The 7,114-nt window shown below is 33.6% G+C and overlaps 1 long non-coding RNA gene across 1 annotated transcript; it reads left to right on the top strand.

Moving 5' to 3' along the window:
* The first annotated feature begins 2,488 nt into the window (after positions 1-2,488).
* Positions 2,489-6,303, top strand: LOC120481396 (uncharacterized). Its single transcript, XR_016147055.1, has 4 exons — positions 2,489-2,941; positions 3,545-3,613; positions 4,059-4,159; positions 4,843-6,303. It is a non-coding gene; the product is annotated as an uncharacterized LOC120481396 (long non-coding RNA).
* Positions 6,304-7,114: the final 811 nt, after the last annotated feature.

Raw genomic sequence — 7,114 nt, 5'->3', positions numbered from 1 at the left:
TTCGTTCTCTGTTCAACTTTTGTCGCTTTTGCAACAAGGGTAAGTATTCCTGTACCCTATGCTGGCCATATGCTGACAACTGCAGACCAGCTGTTTAGGTTGTCCACTAAACTGCTCAAGAAAATACAAACAATCTTTTTTCATTATTAGTTTTCTCTTCAATGCCATGCACAAATGCTCTAATAAATGCAATATACTGCAATGGGTCACCATCAAATACTGGGATCTCCATCCTTGGTAAGATATGAGGATTTCCTTGCTGTTGAATGAGGTAAGATGCTAACTCGTCTTGTCTTTTTAAAACTTCAAACGGTGGATCACCATGGTAAGGAGGAGCATGTGACGTCTGATTGACTCCCATTTAGCTCGGTTGCACTTGAGCAGAATATCGGAAATCAGATTGTTGAGCAGTGTGGAATTGTTGATTTCTCCATCCTTTCCGTTGATTCTCTGTTATGACTTGTGATACAAAGAGATCAGCCACTCCAACTATATTCGTTGGCTTTGAATTCACTTGTACATATATGTTTGCATCAGGATTCAAACACTTTGGCCGAGCAGAATCAAACTCAAGGCTATCAGCCTTATTAATCCCAATTGATTTTGATCTTGAATTGCGTGAACATTTGCTTGAATTATCAGCCTTTTGCAACACAGCGATATTTGCATTTAAAGCAGCTATTTTAGCATCCAACTCCAATTGTTCCTTTTTCTGTCTCAAATCCTCCTCCTGAGCTTCAATTGCATGCTTGGCCTTCAATGCAGCAGCTTGTGCCATAAGTGCAGCCTTTTCTGCCTCCGCTTGAATGCATGTAGATGTTATAGATGAACTGCGGTGCAGATGCGCAGGGCTCTCTTGCGTGCAATAAAACTGGCTTGAACAGACGATCTGACGGGTTTTAGAATGTTAAATACGACCCGAAACTAAAAAACAGACCAGACCTCAATTTGAGACTATGGTCTTTATTTATCTTTTAACTTTTAAAAACTTTTAAGAGACAGGTGTCTTTTTGGTACTCAGCTATTATTTGAAGTTACTATGACATGGGTGACTTATAACCTTTCCAGACAATACGTCATTAAACTTTCATCATTGCCTTAATATTGGTCAAAGGTTTCCTCTGTATTATATTTCATGTGTAGTCACATATTTGATGGAAAATATTACAAAGAATTATTTAAAATTAAAGAAAATGAAAATAAGTTACTTTAGTTAAAAATGTTGAAGTCACTTGCATGAACAAATCATTCTTAAAATGTAAGCATCTGGTTACAGAAAGGTAATTACACCTCCACACACATCAAGTTACTTGATTTGCATTTGTATGGCTCACAGCGATTTCATTTACATGGGAAAGCCACCCCTAGACCTGGGTGTAAGGGGGTCATGGGGGCAACAAACCAAACGACAAACAAAGCCCACGTCAAATCCTGGCAGTTTTTGGTGCTGACCAAAAATTCACGTTAATAGTCGTTAACCTCAAATTCCACGACAATTTTATGTGCCATTAATTGCCAAAAATCCCACTTTTCATGCAGTGAATTAACTTGTTATTTGGTATTATTTTGGCTTTAAACCATATTTCATGTTTTTTCACCTTCATAAACACATAACGTTAAAATAACCAACAGTGACTCATGTGCCTCTTTAGCCTCTGAACATAACCTCATAAATTCTTCAAAAGGCAAGCGCATACTCATTTTCATCAATTAGCCTGTTAATTGACTCTGTATTAGTTTCTGAGCCTTGTTTAGCCTTAGCTTAACTTAGCCTTTCTTAAATTTAGCAAAGTCTCAAGTTTTCCCATTAAAGCCTTAGCTGTTAATTTAACTGGTCTTTTCCCTGCAAACATGCCCCTGCGGGGCCGACGCTGGCTTTTTGTGGGCACAGTGGGCTAGGGCCAGCCCACGCCAAACCTAAACAGGCCCAGTGCGGGTTGCCCAGACGAGGCCCACAGCTTTGGGCTCACTGCGGGCTATCAGTGAGCAGCCCACACTAGCGGGCTGCCCACATTAAGCCCATGATGGCCCACTGTGGGCCATCCCATTCGGGCCCATGAGCAGGTTTTGCACCTTTGGGCCCATGCGGGTTTAGTTTAGGTAGCCCACATTTAGATTTGCCCACATGCCCACAATGTCGTCAGTACGTCCTCTAATCATAATAACTTGGTAATTTTAATTATCTTAAAAAAAATATATATATATATATATTAAGAGAATAAGAAAGCACTAATAATATATATATATATATATATATATATATATATATATATATATAAAGAGAATAAGAAAGCACTAATAACTTGGTAATTTTAATTCTCTTAAAAAAAAATTAAACAATTTAAATATATATATATATATATATATATATATATATATATATATTTAAATTGTTTAAAAATGTTTTATTTTTTTTAAGATATATATATATATATATATATATATATATATATATATATAAGAGAATAAGAAAGCACTCTTTATATAAAGATGGTAATGAAATTACGGGCCTGTTGCAGTTTCATTCCACACTTTATGTTACATATTTATATTACACGTTGCTCTTTATATTACATGTAGGCCTTTATATAATACAGATGTCATGAAATTGCTTTACAATAAAAGTAAAAGCAAAATGGTATTAAAAAGCATAATTGTCAACTGAATGGGTCATAGAACTACACAATGAGTTTAAATTCATTATATAAAATTAAAGATATTTTAAATTGTTAAATGTTATAATTCTAGATGTTTATTTAAATGCTGCGTGCCTTTTGACGTGTTCTATGGTTTCAATATGGGCGTACGTGCGCGAGTCGCATTCAAATCTGATTCAAAGACAGGAGCGCGCGCGAGCAGATGGAAACCATGGAAACGAGGAAACCCATCAACTGACAAACAGCAAACTAGCGTCTCTCACTGTTGTTTTCTCTGCTTTCAGGTAAGTCTAGTTACCAAAATCACACAAATAATACATACAAACCTTCCTGATATATGTCTTACGTGTAATTGATACACTTCTGTTGAATATTTACTTTATAGAAATAGTTTTGTGTCTTCGATAAAGTCCGTTAGCATCTGACTGAACCGTTTTCAGAAGAGCTAACGTTAAGTTGTTTACGTTACAATTGAGCTCTTGTTTTACATAAGTGTGGGTTTTTAACCACATTTTTGTGTTGATAACAGTTTTTGATAGTTTTGTTTTGCTGGTAATTTGTCAATGGGTGATTGGAAGTTAGCTAAGTTAATTTATTTAACCTTGAAAGAATTCATTGTAACGTAGGCTACTTAATGACGTCATTTACAAATATTGGTAATAAGTGATTTCAGAAGGAACAGGAAAAAAACACAACAAAGGGGAATTATTGTTTAATCATGATAATTATTTCATATGCATTATTGCACAATATATTACCTTAAGATTTTTTATGTATATTCTTTAGCTATGCTCTAGCTTGCTTCCTTGTATTAAACCCTTTGTTCTATTGTAAATTCAATGTAATATTGTTGGCTCTGTGACACATTGCATGTTATTTTCTTGAAGATCATCATAGATGTCCTGCTGCACCCCCTGGGGTCCAAGACAATCTCCACGGCTATGACCTCGACTATAGTAAGCAAAACTTCATACATACTGTTTAATTGTTGTGGGTCTGTAGGATTTATGATTTTGAATGAAGTCTCTCACTTTAAATTCATTAACTACAGTTTTTTTCAGTGACATTGTACTTGAGAAGCTAAATAATAGGTGGCAAATATAATGTTATAATAGTCATAGTTATAATAATTCACGATAATAGTCATGGGTATATATATATATACAGTATATATATATATATATATACAGTATATATATATATATATATATATATATATATATATATATATATATATATATATATATATATATATTATTTTTTTATTTTATTTTTTCTCTGGGTGTGTTTTTAATTATGTTGGCCAATGAGACACCATACTGTCCAACTCAAAGCTATTTTTTTATGTATGTTTGACTGATAAATACTGAAATTCTTTTTACTTTCAAATGCTGAATTCAGGGGGTTATGGCTGTGCTCTTGTTACCAGATGAGATATCATTTGATCCTGTGATTCTTCAGGACAAGATCTTGATGCCATCCACACCCAGTACATGACGAAGGTGAGTTTCACAATAGCTATATCACCATCACAAACCAAGAGGCCAAACACAACAGGCCTTCATCCATATGAACTCACCCATATGTAGGAATAGGTTCCGAAACCCGGTATTAAACATTAAACGGGCCCTGGGGCCAAATTAAGGAAGACTGCAGTATCGATAAGCTCAGATGTTATCAGTTCTGCTGACGGTACTGAAGAAATTACACACACACTATTTATTATAGACATTATCTTGTGTCATTGTCATGTGTTTTTCAGGCTGGTTGTTTGTCATTTTGTAAGAGTAGAGAGAGGCTGTACCTCAGTGAAGACTTATTTTACATTAGATAATTCAATTTCCGTACCTGATAAGTTAGATTTTCCGAAAAAACTTCATGCACTGCTTATTTCAATTGTATTTTTCTTCTATTGAATTTATCAATACTTGTAATTTGTTATAATTTTCAATGCAGATTCACTCAATAATCTCTTGAAATTTGTTTTTATATCGCAATATATATAGCAGCAGATAAACAAAATATTTTATTTAAGGTTTTTAGTATTGTGCAGCTCTAATATTGAGCATTTAACCTGATTGAACCTGGAATTGTTATAATAACCTGGAATAATTTGTGATACCAGATGTATGATTATGTATGATAGATTTTGAACTGTATTTTTTTTTTTTTTTTTTTTTTGCAGGTTTTCTGGGATCCACAGTGGAAGGCATCAAGGCGTGAGATGTTGGCTGGACAGATGTACCTGTACACCACACCGACCTCTGCTTTTACATGGATGGCGGATTACTATCATGTTCTGTAAAGGTTTCATTATAGCAAAACAGAGCACCTGTGACAGTGGAATCTGTAGGTGTAACGTAGTCAGTTAAAAGTAGTCAGGTGTAAAGTAGTCACAGAGAGAACTTTTTTTTTTTTAAGTTTCAAACTTTTTTCTCTTTCACAAAAAACACTGCAGTTACAGCTTTTCAAATTCTTCATTGGAGGTGTACAAATAATTTTCTTTTTTTCAAATCACAAAAAGGGCTGTGCAAAAATTAATTGCAATTAATCGCATCCAAAATAAAAGTCTGTGTTTACATAATATATTTGTGTGTGCTGTATATAATTATTTTGTATATATAAATACCTATGCATGCATGTATATATTTAAGAATTATTTGCACTTAAATTCTGTGTGTATATATATATATATATATATGAATACATAATCTATATTATATAAATATAAATATTTTATATATGAATAACACATTTTCTTACATGCATGTGTGTGTATTTATATATACAATATAGGGCTGTGTAACGATTAATTGCATCAAAAATAAAAGTTTGTGTTTACATGATATATGTCTGTATAATTATTTTGTATATATAAATACACACATATGCATGTATATATTTAAGAAAAATGTGTTATTGATATATCAAAGATTTATATTTATGTATAATATTAATTTTGTATAAACATATATACAGTACAAACATGCAAATATTTCTTAAATATATACATGCATGTGTGTGTATTTATATATACAAAATAATTATACACACTACACAAACGTATATAATTTATGTGAACACAAACTTTTATTTTGGATGCGATTAATCGTTTCACAGCCCTAATACAAAATAATTATATACAGCACACACACATATATTATGTAAACACGGACTTTTATTTTGAATGCGATTAATCGCAATTAACTTTTGCACAGCCCTGTAAGAAATGTATGCTGACATTTAAGGCACGGCCACACGGGGTTTGAGCATATGTGACTGTGAATGAAAAGTGAAGTGTGACCACATGAGAATAGCCAAACAGTATAGATGATTCACAAAATTATACACCAAGAAATGTGCATAATTGGCCAAAATGTTACTGTTTATCAACAAAAATATGACCCTATGAGTTTGGTAATTTTTAGAATAGGATTTGTGCACCTGCAATGAAGAATTTAACTGATGTTTTGTGTAACTGATGTGTTGTGTTTGTGAGAGAGAGAAAGCAAAGAAAAAGAGGTTTGCAACTCATAAAACATTTTCTCGAAGACTAAAAATCTACAAATTGCACTGTTATAGGGACTCTGTTTAGCTTCAATATTACTAGATATAATACAGTGTCAATCTTATTAACTACTATTTATTTTGTATAAAATCATATACAGTATACAGGTAAAAAATTTGGAAACATTTTGGAAGAAGTCTATTCTGCTTATCAAGCTTGCATTTATTTGCATTTATTTAAACAAAAAAAAACCAGTAATATTGTGAAATTTTATCATAATGTAAAACAGCTGTTTTCTATGTTTCTGTTTTTTATGTGAATATATAATAGTGTAATTATATTATATATAATAACCTGAATTTAATGTTTTATGTTTAGTAATTAATAAATACATTGATTTGAAATCCCTTTGACTTCTGTACATTTGTGAAAATACAGAAATTAGTTATGTGGTGACTGCATTCAGATGTATAGAATAATTGTTTTTCCCAAAGACTTATAGTTAAATTAGCCAAAAAGTATTTATAGTGAAACAGATTAATTGTGAACTAGATCTATTGTTGTAGATGCCCTGTGTGTGCGGTGCGGGCCCTGTGTGGGCTTAGTGAGGGCTTCCTTGGGGCTAAGTGAGGGCTGCCCATGCAGGGCCAACGTTTTGTGGGCCCAGTGTGCGGGCCCTGTGTGGGTTTAGTGAGGGCTAAGTGAGGGCTGCCCATGCAGGCCCAACGTTTTGCCAATGAGCAAATTCTCATGGGCCCTGCGCTAGCAGCCTGCAGGGGGCCCTTAGGCTAGCCCTAAGTGGGCCCGGACAGGGCCAGTGCAGGCTTGTTTGCAGGGTTCCCTCTTTCAAACTCGTTTTCAACATTAGACAGGTTTTGATTTGACTCTGGAGCTATAGCATTCATAGACATTTCAGTTTCCATTTTGCAAACAGCACAAACATACAATT

This window comes from Pimephales promelas, chromosome 17 (genome assembly GCF_988280905.1).
Source record: "Pimephales promelas chromosome 17, fPimPro1.hap1.1, whole genome shotgun sequence".
Lineage (NCBI taxonomy): Eukaryota > Metazoa > Chordata > Actinopteri > Cypriniformes > Leuciscidae > Pimephales > Pimephales promelas.
This window is presented reverse-complemented; position numbering and strand designations above follow the sequence as displayed.